The sequence below is a fragment of the Rattus norvegicus genome, chromosome 9, assembly GCF_021556685.1.
Source record: "Rattus norvegicus strain SHRSP/BbbUtx chromosome 9, alternate assembly SHRSP_T2T, whole genome shotgun sequence".
In the NCBI taxonomy this organism is placed as follows: Eukaryota; Metazoa; Chordata; class Mammalia; order Rodentia; family Muridae; genus Rattus; species Rattus norvegicus.
In genome coordinates, this window is record NC_141542.1 from 14,302,032 (window position 1) to 14,329,498 (window position 27,467).

General features: G+C 41.3%; 1 protein-coding gene across 9 annotated transcripts in view; it reads left to right on the forward strand.

The window, feature by feature from the left end:
• Positions 1-27,467, forward strand: part of LOC148003346 (sulfotransferase 1C2) — a 61,543-nt gene that overhangs the window by 9,212 nt on the left and 24,864 nt on the right. The gene's annotated exons all lie outside the window — the stretch shown is intronic.

Genomic DNA, 27,467 nt, shown 5'->3' on the forward strand with positions numbered 1-27,467 from the left:
GAGTGTGGAAGTGGAGTCTCACTCTGGTCAGTACTTAGAGAGTGGAAGTGGAGTCTCACTCTGGTCAGTACTTAGAGAGTGGAAGTGGAATCTCACTTTGGTCAGTGCTTAGAGAGTGGACGTGGAGTCTCACTCTGGTCAGTACTTAGAGAGTGGAAGTGGAATCTCACTCTGGTCAGTGCTTAGAGAGTGGACGTGGAGTCTCACTCTGGTCAGTACTTAGAGAGTGGAAGTGGAATCTCACTCTGGTCAGTGCTTAGAGAGTGGACGTGGAGTCTCACTCTGGTCAGTACTTAGAGAGTGGATGTAGAATCCTACTCAGTGTTGCCTCCTAAGAGAATGGATATGGAATCCCACTCTGAGAGTGGATGTGGAATCCCACTCTGTGTCTGTGTTGAGAGAGTGGATGTGGAATCCCACTCTGTGTACCTGACTGTGGTTTTCTGGATAGGATGCTTTGTCTTGGTCTTGTTTGTCTGGTTTGTTTTCTGTGGTATTGTCGAGTGTTTTTTTTTTTTTTTTTTCTTTTGGCTTAGACTGACGACTGTGTTTGAAATCTTGGACTGACGACTGTGTTTAAAATCTTGGACTGATGACTGTGTTTGAAATCATGAAACTGTCTGCTTTGTTCATCAAAGAGTTTTACTTGGTCCTCTTGGTGCTTAAGTTAAAAGTTAAAAATAATTTGCTTGAGAAAAATTGTTTTCTGCCAGGGAGTTTTGTCTTTCTCTCTTGAGCCTCCTTCCCAAGGAGAGAGGCCCCTCCCTTTGCTCCCTTTGACCAACCTAGCTGCTGTTAACAGTTGTGTAAACAGACATTAACAAAAACCTTGAGGAAGAAACTGCTCATAAAAAAAAAAAAAAGTTCCCCAGATTAGGCAGCTGGCTATAGAACAAATATAGTGAGTAAGAAACTTAATTTTATGGACCCCACTCTAGTGGAGGTGTGTTGGTTGATAGCCAACGTTAATTTTTTAAAACATAGTGTTTTATCTGTGCTTGTGCTCACAACACACAGTAGCGGGGAGTGAAACTAGCTGCGGAGCTGCTGCAGCGAGCATGGGGACTTCTCAGTCTCAACCAATTTTTCTGGCTCTTCAGGAGCTGTTTAAAAGAAAAAGGCTTAAGATTAAAAAAAAACACTGCAGAGAGATTTCTTAGTGAATTGCTACACCTTGGTTCACGATCTCTGGGAATCTCACGGTGGACAGCTGAGATAAGCTAAAAAAAGATTTAAATTTTGCTTGGGAACAAGGAATCTTAAAGGCGGAGTTTCAGCCGGTTTGACACTTAGTGCGTAGCTGCCTAAAAGATCAGAAATGCTGTCAACAGGCTATTAAAAAGGGACAGGCTATAAAAAAAGGGACAGGCTGTGTTAGAAATGCTACAGGAAGAATGATCTAAAAAGGCTGAGAGTGAGGTGGGGGAAGACTGTAAGGAAAACAAGAACAAGAAAGAAATTTCTGCTTTTAGTGGCCAGACCTTCCACTCTTGCTCACAGAAAGAGAGTGCTCATTAAGAGAAGTTCTTTAGGGAGCCTGCCTTATCTGCTGGCCCTATTCCAAGAGTGGAGTCAGTCTCCAGCATTAAATTACTTTTCTCATTGGTCATCATTAACATAGAGAATGCCTTTGATCCTATCCCCACAGCAGCCAGTTCCTGCCCCTGTGGTCGAAATGTCCCAGGTTGGGGGGCAGAGAAACCCCTAAAATAGTTTTAAAAAATCTACAACAAACTGTAAAGAACTTTGTTTTGTTTTGCCAGTCAAAATTTAGAATTCAAACTTTGGCTGTGGCCAAGGTCAGGATTAATGTTTTCTTTTCCATGGGCCCTTAGCCCACTGAGACAGTTTGGTGAAGGACTACTACTACAGTCCTGATATTCAGAGACATGGAGAGAGCTATAGTTTTTTTATTAAAGGTTGATACTATAGTATTAACAATCTCTTTATTAGATGTAAGAGACAAGAAGCCCCAGGTGAACTGGTTACAATTCTTTTGTCAGCTGCTTAGTATCTAACACCCAGTTTCTTACGTCTCTCCATCCTTTTGTTATTAGTTCTTACTAGAAGCCTAGTGCCATTTAGAGAATGGGTTTCTTGAGCGATAAAACCATGGAGCTGACACTATAGGGAGGTACTCCTTAAGGGAAAATCTAAGTCCAGAGAGAGAGCCGGTAACAGATAGGCTGCCCCTCTGCTCACTTTTCTGTTTCACAGACACAAGGCCTTTTTGTCCCAAGAAAGCCGCCTGGCTTAGCTGTGTGACTAAATGCTATTTGCCCTCTTCAGTGGACCTCTATTCTCGAGATTCCCTTGTTTTCTCACCATCCCATTTAAGATGCTTGTTAGTGACTGTTACAGGTCTTCTTTACCACCGAGGAAAGACGGAATCCTACTAGAGGCCAGAAAAAATGTTCCAGACACGGATGGAAGGCCCTCACTTCTGTCTGTTGACTTCAAAACACCTAAAGGTGGGGAGTGCCAGGTCTGCCGCCAGACTCCAAGGGTGGGTCTCTGAGGGGCTAGAAAATGCCCCACCAATCTGGCTAAGATAAGAAAAGGATATGAAGAGAAAGTTACAGAAATTTAAAGGGTTAAGTTAAGTTGCTGAGAGTTAGTACAAGTTACAGAGAAAGAGGTAAAAAGAGCAGGAAGCTAGAGAAGAGAAGAGACAGAAAGTTAAGAAGAGGAAGTTAGAGAGCTAAAGAGAGATAAAAGATAAGAGAGGAACATATACTGGCCACAGTAATTAGGGAACCTAGGAAGATAGTACCTGGCAACAGAAGAGAATTCCTGGCTAAAGATCAGGGTGCCTAATGCAAAGAAAAAGGACACTGGGTCAGGGACTGCCCAAGAAAAAACAAGAGGGGCCACTGGAGAGCTTCTTGGTCCTAAATTTGCTCTCTAAAATGGCTTGCGTGGGCTAAAATGGCTGGGTGAGGCCATGTGTATACATATCTGCAGACTGTATATGTGGAGCTTAAGACCTGTCTCAGTGCACCAGTACCTGATGCTGGGAGATGTGTGGCTTAGTGCTTTTCTGCCTGGAACACATCACTCCTGCCAACCAGGCACTAACAATTATCACCCAATCCAGGACTTAAACTGTGATAGAGTGGCTGATGTTTTGCCTTTAAATAAAATGTCCCAGAGGATGGGACCACTGGTCTAGATTCTCCACCTGTTGGGGGCAATCTGGTCACCTTGCTGCCCAATCCAGACCTGGAGCCACGACAGCACGAGTGTCAAACACTGACAGAAGCATGGCTGATTGACCCCTGCTGAAAGGGAGGACCTTGTCCACAGACGGGAACAGTTCTCTTCATGAATGAAGGTCAGAGACAAGTGGGTGCTGCCATGGTGGACAACACGATGTCATCTGGGATGGCTGAACTTCTACCCCCCAGCACATCAGCACTTCAGATGCCTTTACCATCTCTTGGATGCCCTGGTGAAGCCAACAACTGCAAGAGATGGCCTTGATAGTCATCAAGAAGATACTGGAAGAAATCTTCCCCCAGTCTGGAGTGCCCAAGGTAATCTGGTCAGACAACGGCCCTATTTTCGTTGCCAAGGTAAGACAGGGTGTGGCCAAGTTTTTAGAGGTCGATTGGAAATTACATTGTATCTACAGACCTCAAAGTTCAGGACAGGTAGAGTAAATAAATAAAATTTTAAAAGAGACCCTGAACAAATTAAATTGACCATGGAGACTGGCGCAGACTGGGTGACACTCCTTCCCTCTTGCTCTCTTCAGAGCAAGAAATATCCCTTCCAGATTCAGCCTTATCCCCTTTGAGATCTTATATGGGGCCTCAGCTCCCCTGACTGTATTAGATGATGTTACTGAACCAACATGTCATAATAATAATGATTTGTATGCCAGGCTAAAAGACCTACAGGTGATACGAAAAGAATTTTGGTCACAGCTGACAACAGCCTATACCCCAGAGACCCCTGAGACATCTGATCAATTCCAGGTTGGAGACTACAGCTACATACAACGACACGGAGCCCAGGCACTCGAGCATCGCTGGAAAGGACTGTACCTGGTGCTGCTGACCACCCTGACAGCCGTCAATTCTCAGCCCTCACCAGCCACATACTAGCTGTTGGGGCTGAGAGCTGAGACCTAGAGGGACACTCAGCATGTTTGCCCTGGGTTCCATCGGGATAAGTGTGGGAATAGGCTTGATTTCTATTACAAATGATATAACATTACATATGTTAGTACTCCTAACACTTCTTGGGACTGTGCCTCAGGGATCACAATCTATATAAGTTTAGAAGTTCTAAAAGCTAGTCATGACCTTGGTGTATAGGTTTAGATAGTGTCCAGATAAAATCCTGATGCTAAAAACTTAATAAAAAAAAGAGTTGAAAATTACTTAAGGCTATCTAGGTGCTACAAGGGCAACACAAAGACATCTGCTGTTGCCCTACAATACAAGGCTTATAGAGAATTCAGAACTGCCATTGACTCAGATATAAAAAGAGGGAAGGACTTTATAGCTGACCTCCAAGAATACCTAACCTCCCTCTCAGAGGTAGTCCTTCAAAATAAGAAAAGATCAGACCTGATATTCCTTAAAGAAGGAGTCTGTGTGCTACACTGAAAGAAAAGTGTTGCTTCTATACAGACCATTCAAGAGTAATTAAAGACTCCATAAATAAACTTAGAAAAAGGTTAGACAAAAGACAGACAAAAAAACACATCAGAGATGGTTCAAGAGCTGGTTTAGTAGATCTCCTGGGATGACTACTCTGATATCTTCCCTTAAGGGACCCTTCTTAGTTTTGCTTCTGCTTCCGGTTATAGGTCCATGTGTGTTAAAAAAAAAAACTAGTTAATAGACTTGACTCCTACAAAAAGATAGAGACGCTTAACAAGGTTGGTTTGAGTCTTGGTTCACTCGGTCTCCCTGGATGACTACCCTACTCTCTGCTACAGCTGGGCCATTATTAATAATTTTCTTGGTTTTAGTTTTTGGCCCCTGCGTGACAAACAGGTTAATTGCTTTTGTTAAAAATCGAGTGTGTGCTGTGCGGTTGATGGTTCTGAGACAACAGTACCAGTCAGTTAGGACAACTGGTGAGACCAAATACGAGACTTGATATCAAAATTCTAAGATTAGAATTATTTAGTAGAAGAAGAAGGGAATGAAAGCAAAATTATACGAATTTAAGGTTTAGAAATATAAAATTAAAAGAGTAAGCCCCAAAAGCCACAGACTCAGTAAGCCCTGCCGCCAGGAATAGCAGGCCATAAAGATAAAGAAAAGGAATAAAAAAACCAGCTCAGGCTATCAAGGACTGACCCATAAACCATCCAAAGACATCCCCCCAGCTTACTCAGAGTCATACTTTAACCAGATGTCCTTCAGACCCTGATAAGCCCCTACTTGTGCTTTCTAGCCATTGTGTCCTATAGAGAGCACTCCAGGAAACCGGTGGCCCAAGCCTAACCAGAGGTGTTTCAAATACAAATGCTTCATCAATTTTGACAAACTTTTAAAAATAATGAGGACCTAAAGACCTAACCATTCTCCTGATTTAGTAGCTCTGTTCCAGGAACCAGGGGGCCATAAAACCTTCTGGCGTCCCCTTATCTCCTGGAGCCATAAAACAATCCTGTAACTTGTAGTGCCTTCCCCTTTGACATCCCCCATCCCCTGGGCTCACAGCCTCTGCCTTTAAATACTCTTTCTACCAGCCTCTCGGGGTCAACACCTCTGTCTCCTGAGTGGGATACGTGTCGGCCCGGAGATCTCTGTAATAGGTCTCCATAATAAACCTCACCTTTGTTTATTACATCCAAAATGGTCTCTCTGTGTCTGGGGTCCGCGATTTCCCAAGACTTGAGTAAGGTTCTCTCTGCGTGGGATCTTTCAGGTGCATCCCCCTTTGACATCCCCATCCCCTGGGCTCACAGCCTCTGCCTTTATTTTTTTTATTTTTTTGGTTCTTTTTTTCGGAGCTGGGGACTGAACCCAGGGCCTTGTGCTTCCTAGGCAAGCGCTCTACCACTGAGCTAAATCCCCAACCCCAGCCTCTGCCTTTAAATGCTCTTTCTTCCAGCCTCTCGGGGGTCGACACCTCTGTCTCCTGCGGATACGTGTCGGCCCGGAGATCTCTGTAATAGGTCTCCGTAATAAACCTAGCCTTTGCTTATTACATCCAAAATGGTCTCTCTGTGTCTGGGGTCCACGATTTCCCAAGACTTGAGTAAGGGTCTTTCTGCATGGGATCTTTCAGTACAACCACTCGGAAGAGGGGGTAAATAAGAGATAACATTTGAAATGCAAGTATGTAAAATATCCAAGAAAAATAAAATTAAAAGAAAACAAAACACCCCCCCCAAATGTTAGTGACTATAAGATGCTTGATTTATACCACTTTAAAAAAAAAGGAAGAAGAAGAAGAAGGAGGAGGAGGAGAGGAGGAGGAGGGGTAGGAGAAGGAGAGGAAGAAGAAGAAGAAGAAGAAGAAAGAAAGAAAATCACCTACAAACTCGCATACTTGCAAATCTTTTAGAGGCATTGTTTTGTTTTGTTTTTAATTCAGAATTCCTCTTCCCAAATAACTCTAACTTGCTTAAAGTTAAAAATAAAGTAACCAGGATACCGCTGAGCCTTGAAAGAATTACAAAATTGAGACTGTACGTTTGAGATTGTGAAAGCAGCCAGTCACAAAAGAACCTGAGTGACTGTACTTGCAGGAAATGTGAAGAATTGACAAATCTATTTCCAGTTTTAAAGAGTCATAGATGAGTCATGTGGGGGATGGAAGGCTCAGAAGGTAAATGAAGACCACAGGGTTTCTTTGAGAATTGATGACAGTATTTTAACATGGAAGGAGGCAAAAACCTGTGAATATACTGAAAATCCCTCAACTAATACATTTTGATCATATTCTTTTCCTCCCCCAAATACTCCCAGATTATATTCAAAGTACTTTTATTTCCTTGTCTTAAAAACAAAACAAGAAGGAACAGACCGGATAAACAGTTTTCTGCACCAAATCCCATGGGAGGGAGAGCTAAACCTTCAGAGAGACAGACACGCCTGGGAAACCAGAAGAGACTGCACTCTGCACACATTACTGATTCCAGAGGAAAACACCAAACGCCATCTGGAACCCTGGTGCACTGAAGCTCCCGGAAACGGCAGCGCAGATCTTCCTGGTTGCTGCTACCACAGAGAGCTCATGGGCAGCACCCCGCCAGCGAACTTGAGCCTCGGGACTACAGGTTAGACCAACTTTTCTGCTGCAAGTGACCTGCCTGGTGAACTCAAGACACAGGCCCACAGGAACAGCTGAAGACCTTTAGAGAGGAAAAACTACACGCCCGAAAGCAGAACACTCTCTCCCCATAACAGGCTGAAAGAAACCAGGAAAACAGGTCTACAGCACTCCTGACACACAGGCTTATAGGACAGTCTAGCCACTGTCAGAAATAGCAGAACAAAGTAACACTAGAGATAATCTGATGGCGAGAGGCAAGCGCAGGAACCCAAGCAACAGAAACCAAGACTACATGGCAACAAATTCTGGCAAACCGCATCCAAGAGCACATCAAAACAATCATCCACCATGATAAAGTAGGCTTCATCCCAGGCATGCAGGGATGGTTTAATATACGGAAGACCATCAACGTAATCCATCATATAAACAACCTGAAAGAACAAAACCACATGATCATTTCATTAGATGTTGAGAAAGCATTTCAAAAAATTCAACACCCCTTCATGATAAAAGTCCTGGAAAGAATAGGAATTCAAGGCCCATACCTAAACATAGTAAAAGCCATATACAGCAAACCAGTTGCTAACATTAAACTAAATGGAGAGAAACCTGAAGCAATCCCACTAAAATCAGGGACTAGATAAGGCTGCCCACTCTCTCCCTACTTATTCAATATAGTTCTTGAAATTCTAGCCAGAGCAATCAGACAACAAAAGGAGGGCAAGGGGATACAGATCGGAAAAGAAGAAGTCAAAATATCACTATTTGCAGATGATATGATAGTATATTTAAGTGATCCCAAAAGTTCCACCAGAGAACTACTAAACCTGATAAACAACTTTATACCCAGCAAAGTGGCTGTGTATAAAATTAACTCAAATAAATCAGTAGCCTTCCTCTACACAAAAGAGAAACAAGCCGAGAAAGAAATTAGGGAAAGGACACCCTTCATAATAGTCCCAAATAATATAAAGTACCTCGGTGTGACCTTAACTAAGCAAGTGAAAGATCTGTACAATAAGAACTTCAAGCCTCTGAAGAAAGAAATTGAGGGTCCCACACCCGAGGATCCGGCCCGCAGCAGCTCTCTGCTCCCAAACCCCGTGGGAGAGAGACATCACCACCTGGTCAGGTGGGCACTTCTGAGGCTGCAGAGCAGAGGAGACCACCAACACTGCCCACCCCTACCCACATCCCTGGCCCAAGAGGCAACTGTATAAGGCCTCTGGGTTCCCATAGGGGAGGGCCCTGGAGCGGCAGGACATCTGCGCCTGAGACACCGCTGGAACCTGAAGGAAACAGACCGGATAAACAGTTCTCTGCACCCAAATCCCGTGGGAGGGAGAGCTAAACCTTCAGAGAGGCAGACACGCCTGGGAAACCAGAAGAGACTGCACTGTGCACATCCAGACGCCAGAGGAAAACACCAATCGCCATCTGGAACCCTGCTGCATGGAGGCTCCCAGAAAGAGCGGCGCAGATCTTCCCAGTTGCTGCCGCCACGGAGAGGTCTTAGGCAGTACCCCACGAGCAAACTTGAGCCTTGGAACCACAGGTAGGACCAACTTTTCCCCTGCAAGAAACCTGCCTGGTGAACTCAAGACACAGGCCCACAGGAACAGCTGAAGACCTGTAGAGAGGAAAAACTACACGCCCGAAAGCAGAACACTCTGTCCCCAGAACTGGCTGAAAGAAAACAGGAAAACAGGTCTACAGCACTCCTGGCACACAGGCTTATAGGTCAGTCTAGCCACTGTCAGAAATAGCAGAACACAGTAACACTAGAGATAATCTGATGGCAAGAGGCAAGCACAGGAACCCAACGAACAGAAACCAAGACTACATGGCATCATTGGAGCCCAATTCTCCCACCAAAATAAACATCGAATATCCAAACACACCAGAAAAGCAAGATCTAGTTTCAAAATCGTATTTGATCATGATGCTGGAGGACTTCAAGAAAGACGTGGAGAACTCGCTTAGAGAACAAGTAGAAGCCTACAGAGAAGAATCGCAAAAATGCCTGAAAGAATTCCAGGAAAACATAAATAAACAAGTAGAAACCCATAGAGAGGAGACACAAAAATCTCTGAAAGATTTCCAGGAAAACACAATCAAACAGTTGAAGGAATTAAAAATGGAAATAGAAGCAATCAAGAAAGAACACACGGAAACAACCCTGGACATAGAAAATCAAAAGAAAAGACAAGGAGCTGTAGATACAAGCTTCACCAACAGAATACAAGAGATGGAAGAGAGAATCTCGGGAGCAGAAGATTCCATAGAAATCATTGACTCAACTGTCAAAGATAATGTAAAGCAGAAAAAGCTACTGGTCCAAAACATACAGGAAATCCAGGACTCAATGAGAAGATCGAACCTAAGGATAATAGGTATAGAAGAGAGTGAAGACTCCCAGCTCAAAGGACCAGTAAATATCTTCGACAAAATCATAGAAGAAAACTTCCCTAACCTAAAAAAAGAGATACCCATAGGCATACAAGAAGCCTACAGAACTCCAAATAGATTGGACCAGTAAAGAAACACCTCCCGTCACATAATAGTCAAAACACCAAACGCACAAAATAAAGAAAGAATATTAAAAGCAGTAAGGGAAAAAGGTCAAGTAACATATAAAGGCAGACCTATCAGAATCACACCAGACTTTTTGCCAGAAACTATGAAGGCGAGAAGATCCTGGACTGATGTCATACAGACCCTAAGAGAACACAAATGCCAGCCCAGGTTACTGTATCCTGCAAAACTCTCAATTAACATAGATTCAGAAACCAAGATATTCCATGACAAAACCAAATTTACACAATATCTTTCTACAAATCCATCACTACAAAGGATAATAAAGGGTAAAGCCCAACATAAGGAGGCAAGCTATACCCTAGAAGAAGCAAGAAACTAATCGTCTTGGCAACAAAACAAAGAGTAGAAAAGCACACAAACATAATCTCCCATCCAAATATGAATATAACAGGAAGCAATAGTCACTATTCCTTAATATCTCTCAACATCAATGGCCTCAACTCCCCAATTAAAAGACATAGATTAACAAACTGGGTACGCAATGAGGACCCTGCATTCTGCTGCCTACAGGAAACACACCTCAGAGACAAAGACAGACACTACCTCAGAGTGAAAGGCTGGAAAACAACTTTCCAAGCAAATGGTCAGAAGAAGCAAGCTGGAGTAGCCATTCTAATATCAAATAAAATCAATTTTCAATTAAAAGTCATCAAAAAAGGTAAGGAAGGACACTTCATATTCATCAAAGGAAAAATCCACCAAGATGAACTCTCAATCCTCATCTTTGGTTGGTTTATATACAAGTGTGCAATTTCTAGGCTTGAAAGTATAATGATGCTATCTGGTGCTGGATAGAGGAGCCTTATTTTTTATTATGGCAGCTTGCTATTTTTGTAACATGGTTATTTGGTTGAACACAATAAAGTACAGTAGTAACTGAAAAAAAAAAGAACATCCTATTTCAGAGATGGAGTCTAGAGAGGTAGCGCCTAGGTTCAGGGGACTGGCTGCTCTTCCGATTCCCAGCACCCACAAGGCCGCTCGTGCCGTCTGTAACTCCATTTCTAGGTGATGCAACAGATGATGCAGTTCAAGAAAAAAATGCATGTAAAATCTGAAAAAGAAATCATTTTTATAAAGTTCATATCGATTATTTTGTGATAAACGTAAGAAAACATTTTTTTAAAAATGAAAAAAAAAACATTTCAGACAGTCAGAACCTTAACTGTATGAAGGAAAGTACTCAAACAATATTTTCTCTTCTTTTTGTAAGATAGGGTTTCATGTAGCCCAGGCTGCCCTAGAACACACAAGGCAGCTGTGGATGACGTTGACCTCGCTGGGTAGCTGAGGATGCACTTGAATGTACTCTCTCCACCTCCAAAAAGGCTGGGTTTAGGATGTGCCACCATACCTGGTTTCATGCAGCTATGTTGGATAAGCTTTTGTTTGCTCCTGAGTTCCCTGAGCTGAGAACACAAGACAAAGCTGGTTTTGAGAGTTTGTAACAATACGGGGAAAACAATCTAACTTCTAGGTGCCAGACACTAATTATTATAGAAGATAAAATGTTATGTTATTTACCAAGCCTTTTAGGTAATTGATAACTTTATAACTTTGAATGTGAAGGAATCCTTCATTATTCTGTCAAATGATTCCATGCAACCTTCTTATTTAGATGGTAAATCAAATGTAACTGTGCATTATGAAGTGAGCTCTGGTAACATGTTATTAACTCTGAAAAAAAAAAAAGAAATTGAGGAAGATTTCCGAAGATGGAAAGATCTCCCATGCTCATGGATTGGCAAGATTAATATAGTAAAAATGGCCATTTTACCAAAAGTGATCTACAGATTCAATGCAATCCCCATCAAAAGACCAATCCAATTCTTCAGAGAGTTAGACAGAACAATTTGCAAATTCATCTGGAATAAGAAAAAACCCAGGATAGCTAAAACTATCCTCAACAATAAAAGGACTTCAGGGGGAATCACTATCCCTGAACTCAAGCTGTATTACAGAGCAATAGTGATAAAAACTGCATGGTATTGGTACAGAGAAAGACAGATAGACCAATGGAATAGAATTGAAGACCCAGAAATGAACCCACACACCTATGGTCACTTGAATTTTGACAAAGGAGCCAAAACCATCCAATGGAAAAAAGATAGCATTTTCAGCAAATGGTGCTGGTTAAACTGGAGGTCAACATGTAGAAGAATGCAGATTGATCCATGCTTATCACCTTGTACAAAGCTTAAGTCCAAGTGGATCAAGGACCTCCACATCAAACCAGATACACTCAAACTAATAGAAGAAAAACTAGGGAAGCATCTGGAACACATAGGCACTGGAAAAAATTTCCTGAACAAAACACCAATGGCTTATGCTCTAAGATCAAGAATTGAGAAATGGTATCTCATAAAACTGCAAAGCTTCTGTAAGGCAAAGGACACTGTGGTTAGGACAAAACAGCAACCAACAGATTGGGAAAAGATCTTCACCAATCCTACAACAGATAGAAGCCTTATATCCAAAATATACAAAGAACTCAAGAAGTGAGACTGCAGGGAGACAAATAACCCTATTAAAAAATGGGATTCAGAGCTAAACAAAGAATTCACAGCTGAGGAATGCCGAATGGCTGAGAAACACCTAAAGAAATGTTCAACATCTTTAGTCATAAGGGAAACGCAAATCAAAACAACCCTGAGATTTCACCTCACACCAGTGAGAATGGCTAAGATCAAAAACTCAGGTGACAGCAAATGCTGGCGAGGATGCGGAGAAAGAGGAACATTCCTCCATTGTTGGTGGGGTTGCAGACTGGTACAACAATTCTGGAAATCGGTCTGGAGGTTCCTCAGAAAATTGGACATTGAACTGCCTGAGGATCCAGCTATACTTCTCTTGGGCATATACCCAAAAGATGCCCCAACATATAAAAAAGACATGTGCTCCACTATGTTCATCGCAGCCTTATTTATAATAGGCAGAAGTTTGAAAGAGCCCAGATGCCCTTCAACAGAGGAATGGATACAGAAAATGTGGTACATCTACACAATGGAATATTACTCAGCTATCAAAAACAACGAGTTTATGAAATTCGTAGGCAAATGGTTGGAACTGGAAAATATCATCCTGAGTGAGCTAACCCAATCACAGAAAGACATACATGGTATGCACTCATTGATAAGTGGCTATTAGCCCAAATGCTTGAATTACCCTAGATCCCTAGAACAAACGAAACTCAAGACAGATGATCAAAATGTGAATGCTTCACTCCTTCTTTAAATGAGGAAAAAGAATACCCTTGGCTGGGAAGGGAGAGGCAAAGATTAAAACAGAGACTGAAGGAACACCCATTCAGAGCCTGCCCCACATGTGGCCCATACATATACAGCCACCCAATTGGACAAGATGGATGAAGCAAAGAAGTGCAGACCAACAGGAGCCGGATGTAGATCGCTCCTGAGAGACACAGCCAGAATACAGCAAATACAGAGGCGAATGCCAGCCGCAAACCACTGAACTGAGAATAGGTCCCCCGTTGAAGGAATCAGAGAAAGAACTGGAAGAGCTTGAAGGGGCTCGAGACCCCAAAAGTACAACAATGTCAAGCAACCAGAGCTTCCAGGGACTAAGCCACTACCTAAATACTATACATGGACTGACCCTGGACTCTGACCCCATAGGTAGCAATGAATATCCTAGTAAGAGCACCAGTGGAAGGGGAAGCCCTGGGTCCTGCTAAGACTGAACCCCAAGTGAACTAGACTATGGGGGGAGGGCGGCAATGGGGGGAGGGTTGGGAGGGGGACACCCATAAGGAAGGGGAGGGGGGAGGGGGATGTTTGCCCGGAAACCGGTAAAGGGAATAACACTCGAAATGTATATAAGAAAAACTCAAGTTAATAAAAAAACAAAACAAAAACAAAAACAAAACAAAACAATACCAAACCAAAATGTAAAAGTACAGATTCAATTAACCAAAGTGAAGTCATTCTTAGGGTTCAAACCTGGGACAATGGCTGAGGTGTCTATTTAACATATCAAAGCAGATGCTGCCTATTAGGATCTCCACACAACCCTCAATCTTAACTTGTTATAGAGTTCTAATGGGTGGCAGACCCTGCTGTACCTGGAACTTTTCAGCCCAGAGGGTTCTTTATACCTTTGGGCCTCCTGCTGCAGAGCCTGTCCGTGTCCCGTCCCCCCATCCCCCCCTTGTCCCCCCTCCCCCCGTTCCCCGTTTACTCACATGGCAAACTCAGTCTGGTTTTGTCCTCACTGAACTCTCCCATTTGTTCCTGCCTCTGACTATGCTCTTCTCAATATCTACAATAAATCTCCTCCAACATTTCATTCTCCCTCTCTCTCTCTCTCTCTCTCTCTCTCTCTCTCTCTCTCTCTCTCTCCCCTCCTCTTAACCCTCCCTCCCTCCCCCCTCTTTTTTCTCTTTCTTTTTTTATTCATCCATTTTGTATTGGGTCACTATTCTTGAAGATGAAGCTTGTCCTACAGAGTGATTGATACATCCAGTTTCACTCCACTGAAGAAAACTCATTTTCCCAGTTCTAGCAGTTACCAATTTCAAGTAGCTTCTAATTAGGGATGCTACTTTGGGTCTATTTCTCCCCTGTGCTAGGATTTTGGTCTGGCTTAACTTTGTCTTTTGCATGTAGTCAGGGTCATTCTCTTTGAGTGCTTGTGCACCTTCCCTATTGTCTGGAAAATACTTCTTTGTTGGACTCATCGACTATTTCAGTCTCTTTCTACCTCCTTTCCTTCATAGATCACTGAACCTTGAGAGGAGTTGTTTCATAGAGTCATCCTATTTGGGGCCAAATGCTCCAAATCTCTTACTCTTTGCACGTTGTCCACTTGTAGTGTCTCTTAACTACTGTCTACTGCAAGAAGCTTCTCTTGTGAGGGTTGAGTGATGCAGTTGTCTACATCATTAGGAGTCATCCTATTGCTGTGTTCACTTAGCAGAAAAATATAAAGTTTTCCCCTAGTAATCATGACCTATTTTACCTCGGGTTATTGATCATGAACAGTGCCAAATATGGCTTCTATTCTCTTGGAGCAGGCCATAAATTCTATTCAAGCGGTTGGTTATTAGCATAACATATTAGACCAGAAAGTATACCTTGCATTGAGGTTGCTATTATAGCTCACAGAATTTTTAGTGTTCTGTGTATGTATGTCCAATGCTAGTATAGCTGGCTCTTTTGCTAGATCTATTTTCTGCTTTTTGAGAAATCTTCATATTGATTTCCATATTGGTAATTTTTTATCAACAATGAATACATGTTCACCATTCCTCAAATCCTCACTAAGATCAGTTGTCATTTAGTTTATTAATATTGGCTATTCTTAGGGGAGTGAGGGGAAATCTCAAAATAGTTTTAATTTGCATTTTCCTGGTGGCTAAGATGTTTAACAATTTCTAAGTGTTTCTTAACTATTTTCATTTTCTTTGACAAACCTTTGCAAACTGTTTACTTTTATACCCACTTTAAAATTGTTTTTTCCCCTCAATGGTCGCTCTTTAGTTATAAATATAGTTTGGATGATAACCCTCTTTTAAACGTATAATCAATCAGTCAGGATATTTTTCTATTCTGCAGGCTGACATTTGAATAATGATGATCTTTGCTGTACAGAAAATTTTCAACTTCACTAGATTAAATTTATTAATAATTGGTTTTAATCACATTCCTGTTTAAAAACTATTTTCTTCTTTGATGAATTCAAGCCTCTCTCCCACTTAAACTTTTACCAAACTGAGGAAGATTTCAGAAGATGGAAAGATCTCCCATGCTCATGGATTGGCAGGATTAATATTGTAAAAATGGCCATTTTACCAAAAGCGAAAAACAGATTCAATGCAATCCCCATCAAAAGACCAATCCAATTCTTCAAAGAGTTAGACAGAACAATTTGCAAATTCAACTGGAATAACAAAAAACCAGGATAGCTAAAACTATCCTCAACAATAAAAGGACTTCCCGGGGAATCAGTATCCCTGAACTCAAGCAGTATTACAGAGCAATAGTGATAAAAACTGCATGGTATTGGTACAGAGACAGACAGATAGTCCAGTGGAATAGAATTGAAGACCCAGAAATAAACTCACACACCTATGGTCACTTGATTTTTGACAAAGGAGCCAAAACTATCCAATGGAAAAAAGATAGCATTTTCAGCAAATGGTGCTGGTTCGACTGGAGGTCAGCATGTAGAAGAATGCAGATTGATCCATTCTTATCACCCTGTACAAAACTTAAGTCCAAGTGGATCAATGACCTCCACATCAAACCAGATACACTCAAACTAATAGAAGAAAAAGCAGGGAAGCTTCTCGAAGACATGGGCACTGGATAAAATTTCCTGAACAAAACAGCAATGGTTTATGCTCTAAGATCAATAATTGACAAATGGGATCTCATAAAACTGCAAAGCTTCTGTAAGGCAAAGGACACTGTGGTTAGGAAAAAACGGCAACCAACAGATTGGGAAAAGATCTTTACCAATCCTACAACAGATAGAGGCCTTATATCCAAAATATACAAAGAATTCAAGAAGTTAGACTGCAGGGAGACAAATAACCCTATTAAAAAATGGGGTTCCGAGCTAAACAAAGAATTCACAGCTGAGGAATGCCAAATGGCTGAGAAACACATGAAGAAATGTTCAACATCTTTAGTCATAAGGGAAATGCAAATCAAAACAACCCCGAGATTTCACCTCACACCAGTGAGAATGGCTAAGACCAAGAACTCAGGTGACAGCAGATGTTGGCGAGGATGTGGAGAAAGAGGAACACTCCTCCATTGTTGGTGGGATTGCAGACTGGTACAACCATTCTGGAAATCAGTCTGGACGTTCCTTAGAAAATTGGACATTGAACTACCTGAGGACCCAGCTATACCTGTCTTCGGCATACACCCAAAAGATGCCCCAACATATAACAAAGACACGTGCTCCACTATGTTCATAGCAGCCTTATTTATAATAGGCAGAAGTTGGAAAGAGCCCAGATGCCCTTCAACAGAGGAATGGATACAGAAAATGTGGTACATCTACACAATGGAATATTACTCAGCTATCAAAAACAATGACTTTATGAAATTCATAGGCAAATGGTTGGAACTGGAAAATATCATCCTGAGTGAGCTAACCCAATCACAGAAAAACACACATGGTATGCACTCATTGATAAGTGGCTATTAGCCCAAATGCTTGAATTACCCTAGATGTACAGAACACATGAATCTCAAGAAGGATGACCAAAATGCGAATGCTTCACTCCTTCTTCAAAAGGGAACAAGAATACCCTTGGGAGGGAATAGGGAGGCAAAGTTTAGAACAGAGGCAGAAGGAACACCCATTCAGAGCCTGCCCTACATGTGGTCCATACATATACAGCCACTAAACTAGATAAGATGGATGAAGCAAAGAAGTGTAGGCAGACAGGAACCGGATGTAGATTTCTCCCGAGAGACACAGCCAGAATACAGTAAATACATAGGCGAATGCCATCTTAAACCACTGAACTGAGAACGGGACCCCGGTTGAAGGAATCATAGAAAGGATTGAAAGAGCTTGAAGGGTCTTCAGACCCCATATGAAAAACAATGCCAACCAACCAGAGCTTCCAGGGACTAAACCAGTACTCAAAGACTATTCGTGGACTGACCTTGGGCTCCAACCTCATAGGTAGAAATGAATAGCCTAGTAAGAGCACCAGTGGAAGGGGAAGCTCTTGGTCCTGCCAAGACTGAACCACCAGCGAACTGGATGGTAGGGGGGATGGTGGTAATGGGGGGAGGATGGGGAGGGGAAGAACCATAAGAAGGGGAGGGTAAGGAGTTAGGGCGATGTTGGCCCAGAAACCGGGAAAGGGGATAACAGTCGAACTGTAAATAAGAAATACCCAAGTTAATAAAGATGAAATATATATATATATATACATGAAATGAAAAGAAAAAAGAAATTCACGCATTTTTGTACGTTTTCCAGTTTAGTGTAATAAAGTTTTTTAAACTATTTCTTTATGATTCTCTGAATTTCCTCAGTGTCTGTTGTAATGGCCCCCTTTCACATCTCTAATTTTCCTAATTTTGATTCTCTTTCTTTTGTTTTTTTTTTTTGTTTTCTTTTTTTTTTTTTTGTATTAACTTGAGTATTTCTTATATACATTTCGACTGTTATTCCCTTTCCCGGTTTCCAGGCAAACATCCCCTCCCCCCTCCCCTTCCTTATGGGTGTTCCCCTCCCAACCCTCCCCCCATTGCTGCCCTCCCCCCACCAGTCTAGTTCACTGGGGGTTCAGTCTTAGCAGGACCCAGGGCTTCCCCTTCCACTGGTGCTCTTACAAGGATATTCATTGCTACCTATGGGGTCAGAGTCCAGGGTCAGTCCATGTATAGTCTTTAGGTAGTGGCTTAGTCCCTGGAAGCTCTGGTTGCTTGGCATTGTTGTACATATGGGGTCTTGAGCCCCTTCAAGCTCTTCCAGTTCTTTCTCTGATTCCTTCATCGGGGGTCCTATTCTCAGTTCAGTGGTTTGCTGCTGGCATTCGCCTCTGTATTTGCTGTATTCTGGCTGTGTCTCTCAGGAGCGATCTACATCCGGCTCCTGTCAGCCTGGACTTCTGTGCTTCATCCATCTTGTCTAATTGGGTGGCTGTATATGTATGGGCCACATGTGGGGCAGGCTCTGCATGGGTGTTCCTTCAGTCTCTGTTTTAATCTTTGCCTCTCTCTTCCCTGCCAAGGGTATTCTTGTTCCCCTTTTAAAGAAGGAGTGAAGCATTCACATTTTGATCATCCGTCTTGAGTTTCATTTGTTCTAGGCACCTAGGGTAATTCAAGCATTTGGCTAATAGCCACTTATCAATGAGTGCATACCATGTATGTCTTTCTGTGATTGGGTTAGCTCACTCAGGATGATATTTTCCAGTTCCAAACATATGCCTACGAATTTCATAAAGTCGTTGTTTTTGATAGCTGAGTAATATTCCATTGTGTAGATGTACCACATTTTCTGTATCCATTCCTCTGTTGAAGGGCATCTGGGTTCTTTCCAGCTTCTGGCTATTATATATAAGGCTGAGATGAACATAGTGGAGCATGTGTCTTTTTTATATGTTGAGGCATCTTTTGGGTATATGCCCAAGAGAGGTATAGCTGGGTCCTCAGGCAGTTCAATGTCCAATTTTCTGAGGAACCTCCAGATTGATTTCCAGAATGGTTGTACCAGTCTGCAATCCCACCAACAATGGAGGAGTGTTCCTCTTTCTCCGCATCCTCGCCAGCATCTGCTGTAACCTGAGTTTTTGATCTTAGCCATTCTCACTGCTGTGATGTGAAATCTGAGGGTTGTTTTGATTTGCATTTCCCTTATGACTAAAGATGTTGAACATTTCTTTAGGTGTTTCTCAGCCATTCGGCATTCCTCAGCTGTGTATTGTTTGTTTAGCTCTGAACCTCATTTTTTAATAGGTTTATTTGTCTCCCTGCGGTCTAACTTCTTGAGTTCTTTGTATATTTTGGATATAAGGCCTCTATCTGTTGTAGGCTTGGTAAAGATCTTTTCCAAATCTGTTGGTTGCCATTTTGTCCTAACCACAGTGTCCTTTGCCTTACAGAAGCTTTCAGTTTTATGAGATCCCATTTGTCGATTCTCGATCTTAGAGCATAAGCCATTGGTGTTTTGTTCAGGAAATTTTTTCAAGTACCCATGTGTTCCAGATGCTTCCCTAGTTTTTCTTCTATTAGTTTGAGTGTGTCTGATTTGATGTGGAGGTCCTTGATCCACTTGGACTTAAGCTACGTACAGGGTGATAAGCATGGATCGATCTGCATTCTTCTACATGCTGACCTCCAGTTGAACCAGCACCATTTGCTGAAAATGCTATCTTTTTTCCATTGGATGGTTTTGGCTCCTTTGTCAAAAATCAAGTGACCATAGGAGTGTGGGTTTATTTCTGGGTCTTCAATTCTATTCCATTGGTCTATCTGTCTGTCTCTGTACAAATACCATGCAGTTTTTATCACTATTGCTCTGTAATACTTCTTGAGTTCAGGGATAGTGATTCCCCCTGAAGTCCTTTTATTGTTGAGGATAGTTTTAGCTATCCTGGGTTTTTTCTTATTCCAGATGAATTTGCAAATTGTTCTGTCTAACTCTTTGAAGAATTGGATTGGTATTTTGATGGGGATTGCATTGAATCTGTAGATCGCTTTTGGTAAAATGGCCATTTTTACTATATTAATCCATGCCAATCCATGAGCATGGGAGATCTTTCCATCTTCTGAGGTCTTCTTCAATTTCTTTCTTCAGTGTCTTGAAGTTCTTATTGTACAGATCTTTTACTTGCTTGGTTAAAGTCACATCGAGGTACTTCATATTATTTTGGTCTATTATGAAGGGTGTCGTTTCCCTAATTTCTTTCTCGGCTTGTTTCTCTTTTGTGTAGAGGAAGACTAGTGATTTATTTGAGTTAATTTTGTACCCAGCCACTTTGCTGAAGTTGTTTATCAGCTTTAGTAGTTCTCTGGTGGAACTTTTGGGATCACTTAAATATACTATCATATCATCTGCAAATAGTGATATTTTGACTTCTTTTTTCCGATCTGTACCCCTTGACCTCCTTTTGTTGTCTGATTGCTCTGGCTAGAATTTCAAGAACTATATTGAATAAGTAGGGAGAGAGTGGGCAGCCTTGTCTAGTCCCTGATTTTAGTAGGATTGCTTCAAGTTTCTCTCCATTTAGTTTAATGTTAGCAAGTGGTTTGCTGTATATGGCTTTTACTATGTTTAGGTATGGGCCTTGAATTCCTATTCTTTCCAGGACTTTTGTCATGAAGGGGTGTTGAATTTTGTCAAATGCTTTCTCAGCATCTAATGAAATGATCATGTGGTTTTGTTCTTTCAGTTTGTTTATATAATGGATCACGTTGATGGTATATTAAACCATCCGTGCATGCCTGGGATGAAGCCTACTTGATCATGGTGGATGATTGTTTTGATTTGCTCTTGAATTCGGTTTGCCAGAATTTTATTGCGTCGATATTCATACGGGAAATTGGTCTGAAGTTCTCTTTCTTTGTTGCGTCATTGTGTGGTTTAGGTATAAGAGTAATTGTGGCTTCATAGAAGGAATTCAATAGTGCTCCATCTGTTTCAATTTTGTGGAATAGTTTGGACAATATTGGTATGAGGTCTTCTATGAAGGTTTGATAGAATTCTGCCCTAAACCCGTCTGGTCCTTGGCTCTTTTTGGTTGGGAGACCTTTAATGACTGCTTCTATTTCCTTAGGAGTTATGGGGTTGTTTAACTTGTTTATCTGTTCCTGATTTAAGTTCGGTACCTGGTATCTGTCTAGGAAATTGTCCATTTCCTGTAGATTTTCAAGTTTTGTTGAATATAGACTTTTATGGTAAGATCTGATGATTTTTTGAATTTCCTCTGAATCTGTATTTATGTCTCCCTTTTCATTTCTGATTTTGTTAATTTGGACACACTCTCTGTGTCCTCTCGTTATTCTGGCTAAGGGTTTATCTATCTTGTTGATTTTCTCAAAGAACCAACTTTTGGTTCTGTTGATTCTTTCTGTGGTCCTTTTTGTTTCTACTTGATTGATTTCACCTCTGAGTTTGATTATTTCCTGCCTTCTACTCCTCCTGGGTGTATTTGCTTCTTTTTGTACTAGAGCTTTTAGGTGTGTAGTCAAGCTGCTGACATATGCTCTTTCCTGTTTCTTTCTGCAGTCACTCAGCGCTATGAGTTTTCCTCTTAGCACAGCTTTCATTGTGTCCCATGAGTTTGGGTATGTTATACCTTCATTTTCATTAAATTCTAAAAAGTTTTTAATTTCTTTCTTTATTTCTTCCTTGACCAGGTTATCATTGAGTAGAGCATTGTTCAGTTTCCACGTATATGTGGGCATTCTTCCCTTATTGTTATTGAAGACCAGTTTTAGGTAGTGGTGGTCTGATAGCACGCATGGGATTATTTCTAACTTTCTGTACCTGTTGAGGCCCGTTTTTTGACCAATTGTATGGTCAATTTTGGAGAAAGTACCATGAGGAGCTGAGAAGAAGGTATATCTTTTTGCTTTAGGATAGAATGTTCTATAAACATCCGTTAAGTCCATTTGGATCATGACTTCTCTTAGTCTGTCTACGTCTCTGTTTAATTTCTGTTTCCATGATCTGTCCATTGATGAGAGTGGGGTGTTGAAATCTCCCACTATTATTGTGTGAGGTGCAATGTGTGTTTTGAGCTTTAGTAAGGTTTCTTTGACGTATGTAGGTGCCCTTGTATTTGGGGCATAGACATTTAGGATTGAGAGTTCATCTTGGTGGATTTTTCCTTTGATGAATATGAAGTGTCCTTCCTTATCTTTTTTGATGACTTTTAGTTGAAAATTGATTTTATTTGATATTAGAATGGCTACTCCAGCTTGCTTCTTCTGACCATTTGATTGGAAAGTTGTTTTCCAGCCTTTCACTCTGAGGTAGTGTCTGTCTTTGTCTCTGAGGTGTGTTTCTTGTAGGCAGCAGAATGCAGGGTCCTCGTTGCGTATCCAGTTTGTTAATCTATGTCTTTTTATTGGGGAGTTGTGGCCATGGATGTTGAGAGATGTTAAGGAATAGTGATTATTGCTTCCTGTTACATTCATATTTGGAGATGAGGTTATGTTTGTGTGCTTTTTCTTCTCTTTGCTTTGTTGCCAAGACGATTTGTTCCTTGCTTCTTCTAGGGTATAGCTTGCCTCCTTAGGTTGGGCTTTACCATTTATTACCCTTTGTAGTGCTGGATTTGTAGAAAGATTCTGTGTAAATTTGGTTTTGTCATGGAATATCTTGGTTTCTCCATCTATGTTAATTGAGAGTTTTGCAGGATACAGTAACCTGGGCTGACATTTGTGTTCTCTTAGGGTCTGTATGATATCTGTCCAGGATCTTCTGGCTGTCATAGTTTCTGGCGAAAAGTCTGGTGTAATTCTGATAGGTCTGCCTTTATATGTTACTTGACCTATTTCCCTTACTGCTTTTAATATTCTTTCTTTATTTTATGCGTTTGGTGTTTTGACTATTATGTGACGGGAGGTGTTTCTTTTCTGGTCCAATCTATTTGGAGTTCTGTAGGCTTCTTGTATGCCTATGGTTATCTCTTTTTTTAGGTTAGGGAAGTTTTCTTCTATAATTTTGTTGAAGATATTTACTGGTCCTTTGAGCTGGGAGTCTTCACTCTCTTCTATACCTATTACCCTTAGGTTTGATCTTCTCATTGAGTCCTGGATTTCCTGTATATTTTGGACCAGTAGCTTTTTCTGCTTTACATTATCTTTGACAGTTGAGTCAATGATTTCTATGGAATCTTCTGCTCCTGAGATTCTCTCTTCCATCTCTTGTATTCTGTTGGTGAAGCTTGTATCTACAGCTCCTTGTCTCTTCCTTTGGTTTTCTATATCCACGGTTGTTTCCATATGTTCTTTCTTGATTGCTTCTATTTCCATTGTTAATTCCTTCAACTGTTTGATTGTGTTTTCCTGGAATTCTTTCAGGGATTTTTTGCGATTCCTCTCTGTAGGCTTCTACTTGTTTATTAATGTTTTCCTCTGTTTCTCTAAGGGAGTTCTTCACATCTTTCTTGAAGTCGTCCAGCATCATGATCAAATATGGTTTTGAAACTAGATCTTGCTTTTCTGGTGTGTTTGGATATTCTGTGTTTGCTTTGGTGGGAGAATTGGGCTCTGATGATGCCAGGTAGTCTTGGTTTCTGTTGCTGGGTTCCAGCGCTTGCCTCTCGCTATCAGATTATCTCTAGTGTTACTTTATTCTGCTATTTCTGACAGTGGCTAGACTGTCCTATAAGCCTGTGTGTCAGGAGTGCTGTAGACCTGTTTTCCTGTTTTCTTTCAGCCAGTTATGGGGACAGAGTGTTCTGCTTTCGGGCGTGTAGTTTTTCCTCTCTACAGGTCTTCAGCTGTTCCTGCGGGCCTGTGTCTTGAGTTCACCAGGCAGGTCACTTGCAGCAGAAAAGTTGGTCTTACCTGTGGTCCCAAGGCTCAAGTTCGCTCGCGGGGTGCTGCCCATTAGCTCTCTGGGGCGGCAGCAACCAGGAAGATCTGCGCCGCCCTTTCCAGGAGTTTCCGCGCACCAGGGTTCCAGATGGCGTTTGGTGTTTTCCTCTGGCGTCCAAGATGTGTGCAGAGTGCAGACTCTTCTGGTTTCTCAGGCGTGTCTGCCTCTCTGAAGGTTTAGCTCTCCCTCCCACGGGATTTGGGTGCAGAGAACTGTTTATCCAGTCTGTTTCCTTCAGGTTCCAGCGGTGTCTCAGGCGCAGGTGTCCTGCCGGTCCTGGGCCCTCCCCTACAAGAACCCAGAGGCCTTATACAGTTTCCTCTTGGGCCAGAGATGTAGGCAGGGGTGGGCAGTGTTGGTGGTCTCTTCCGCTCTGCAGCCTCAGGAGTGCCCACCTGACCAGGCGGTGGGGTCTCTCTCCCACAGGGTCTGGGAGCAGAGAGCTGCTGCGGGCCGGGATCCTCGGGTGTGGGACTCCCGCTAAACACAGGACATGCCCGGTCCTAGAGGAATTCTGCCTCTGTATGTCCCGAGTTCCTCAGGCACGTCTTTTGCAGCAGAAAAGTTGGTCTTACCTATGGTCCCGAGGCTCAAGTTTGCTCGCGGGCTGCTGCCCACGAACTTTCTGCGGTGGCAGCAACCAGGAAGATCCGCGCCGCCGTTTCCAGGAGCTTCAGTGCACCAGGGTTCCAGATGGGGTTTGGTGTTTTCCTCTGGTGTCCGAGATGTGCGTGCAGAGTGCAGTCTCTTCTGGTTTCCCAGGCGTGTCTGCCTCTCTGAAGGTTTAGCTCTCCCTCCCACGGGATTTGGGTGCAGAGAACTGTTTATCCGGTCTGTTTCCTTCAGGTTCCGGTGGTCTTGATTTTCTTTCTTTTCTGGCTAATTTGTCTAAAAGTCTGTCAGGACTATTAATTTTTTAAATGAAATAGTTCTTAATTTCACTTACTTTTAGCGTATTGCTTTTTTTGTTTATATCTATCTTATTAGTTTGATCTCTGTGTTTGATTATTTCTTTCTGTCTGTACTTTTGGGGTAATGCTTCTGCTTGTTTTTTTTAAAGTGTTCATGTGTATCATTAACTTACTAATATGAAATCTTTCCAAGAGTTTTTGTGCAGACATGCAGAAAGTCAGAATGACCTAGATAGATAATCTGCATGCTCTAAGAAAATCAGATGTCAGCCCAGAATACGTAGTAAAACTATCAAACATAATGAAGGTTAAAGAAAAAACATTTCACAGTAGGGACAAATATCAGCAATTTCTGTCCACCAATTCATTTCTACACACGGCATTAGTTATAGACCAAAAGAAGGCACAATGAGTAAATAATCCCAAAACACGTAGGCAAAAGATGATTAAAAAGTGAGTCAGGAACACAAAAACAACAGGAATTAATAAATACTCCTTAATAATAACTGTTAATATTTTTAATTTCTTAATAAAAAGATACAGAATAAGAGATTTGATTAGAAAGCAGGATCCTGCTCCCTGGAAGAAGCACGCTTGTCCATCAAGGACAGGTACCATCTTAGAGTTAAAGAATAGAGAAATGTACTCAAGGGAATGAGGACAAGAAGCAAACAGGCTAACTATTTGATATCTGACAAATATACTTCCAACAAAAACTAATTAGAAGATATAAGGGAGGAAGCTAAATACTCATTAAAGGAAAAAACTACCAACAGGATGTTACAGTTTTAAACATTTCTGTACCAAATGTAAGGGCACCCCCTTTCATACTACAAACACTACTCTATCCAAAATTGTATGTCGAGCATCACACAGGTATAGTGACTTCAGGACCTACTTCTAACCAATAAGCAGGTCACCCTGACAAAAGCTAAACAGAAAAACTCTGGAGTTAATTACATCATACATTGAATGGAGCTAATGGAACTCTTACAATGTTTTACCCAATCATTAAACATTAAATTTTATTTTGGCAGTTAATGACATTTTCTCCAAAACTAAACACAGTACTAGGAGAAAAAGTAAGTCTTCATGAACATAGGAAAATTGAAATAACATCTGACACCTCATCTTGTTAATGCAATTTTATAATTAACAGTTTCTTGTTTATCTTGGTTATCTTCCAAATACATGAGACAGAGACTATAAGGTTTATTTGATAAGCTTTACAGAACAATATCTGAGTAGTTATTAATCAATCTAATCCTCTAAGCTAATCTGGCTACCTCTCAGGGAAGATTCCCAAGATACTTGCATTTTAGTATTGATTTGGCTCTCTCTGCTCTGGGCACTTTTCCAGGTATCTCTCGGACTCTCTCTTTGTGTTGACGTTTCTTTAACCCCTTTATTTACTCCTTTCCACTCACTGGAATCGGAAGTCCACCCCTGTTCTCTCCCCTGCTCAGCCATTGGCTGATCAGTTTTCATTGACAAATCAGAGAATAAATGGGGAGCAAAATGTATATAACAGCGAGACAGGAGATATTGGAATAAGCATTACAACGCCATGTCTGGATTAAAGAAGTTATGGGAGCAGAGAAATCAACATTTGAATAATACAAGGCTAATCTTTATACAATGCACAAAACATTATGCCTATGCCATCAGACTACCATGTATTAAATATGGATATCAACAATAGATATATCAAAAATTATACAATCTCATGTATAAAAACTGGTTCAAAACAGAATCCAAGAAGGAAGTAAAAAAGCTTTAGAACTGAATGAAAATATGACATACCAAATCTGTGGGAAACAATGACAGTATATTTAGCAGGAAAGTTCTTAGGCTAATTAAATGGTACAATTTAAATGCATTATTTATATGATGTCCAAACTACACCCAAATGACGTTTTTATAAAAAAATAAGTAATGAAAATGTGGTAGAACACACTTCCAGCTTTTAGGAAGTGGAAGCATAGGAGGAGTTCAAGGCCAGGCTAAACTACATAGCCTCAGCTAAATGATCTTTGTCCACAAAAGGAAAAGACAAGTAGGGAAAAGACAGTAAAACCAAGGCCTTCAGATGATGGCTGAAGGAGAATGTAACAGGGAAAAGAGTCACAGAGATTCCAAGGTGTGGGTAAGGAAATATTTACTGAAGGGATGGGGTGTTGTTTCTAGTACAGGACTTTCCTCTTTATTCTGTATACTAGAATGGGGAAAAACAGTTCACTATCTCTATTTGTAAATAATGTTTTATTTGAATACAGTCATGCCTAACTACTTAGTGTGATGTGACTGATTTCACAGTAAATAGACCACTTTGCAAAGTTACCATATGATCGATCAGTAAATCATAACATATTTTTATATGATGCTGCCCAAGATATACATCTGGTCTTTATTATTAAGTTTAAAGTGTACCACAAAAACCATGTGCTAGAAACAATCATCCCACATTCATGCATGAATCCTATTTAGAAGGGTCTTTGAAAAGTAAATAGGATTGGGTGAGAATACATAAGGCAAGAACTAGAATGTTTCCTGTTCTTCACTGTGTGATACCTCTGCCTCAGAGGGCACAAGGTTCTCTATTCTTCACTTCTTGATAAATTACCTAGTCTAGGCTATTTTGTAATAGGAAGAGAAATCAAACTAAGA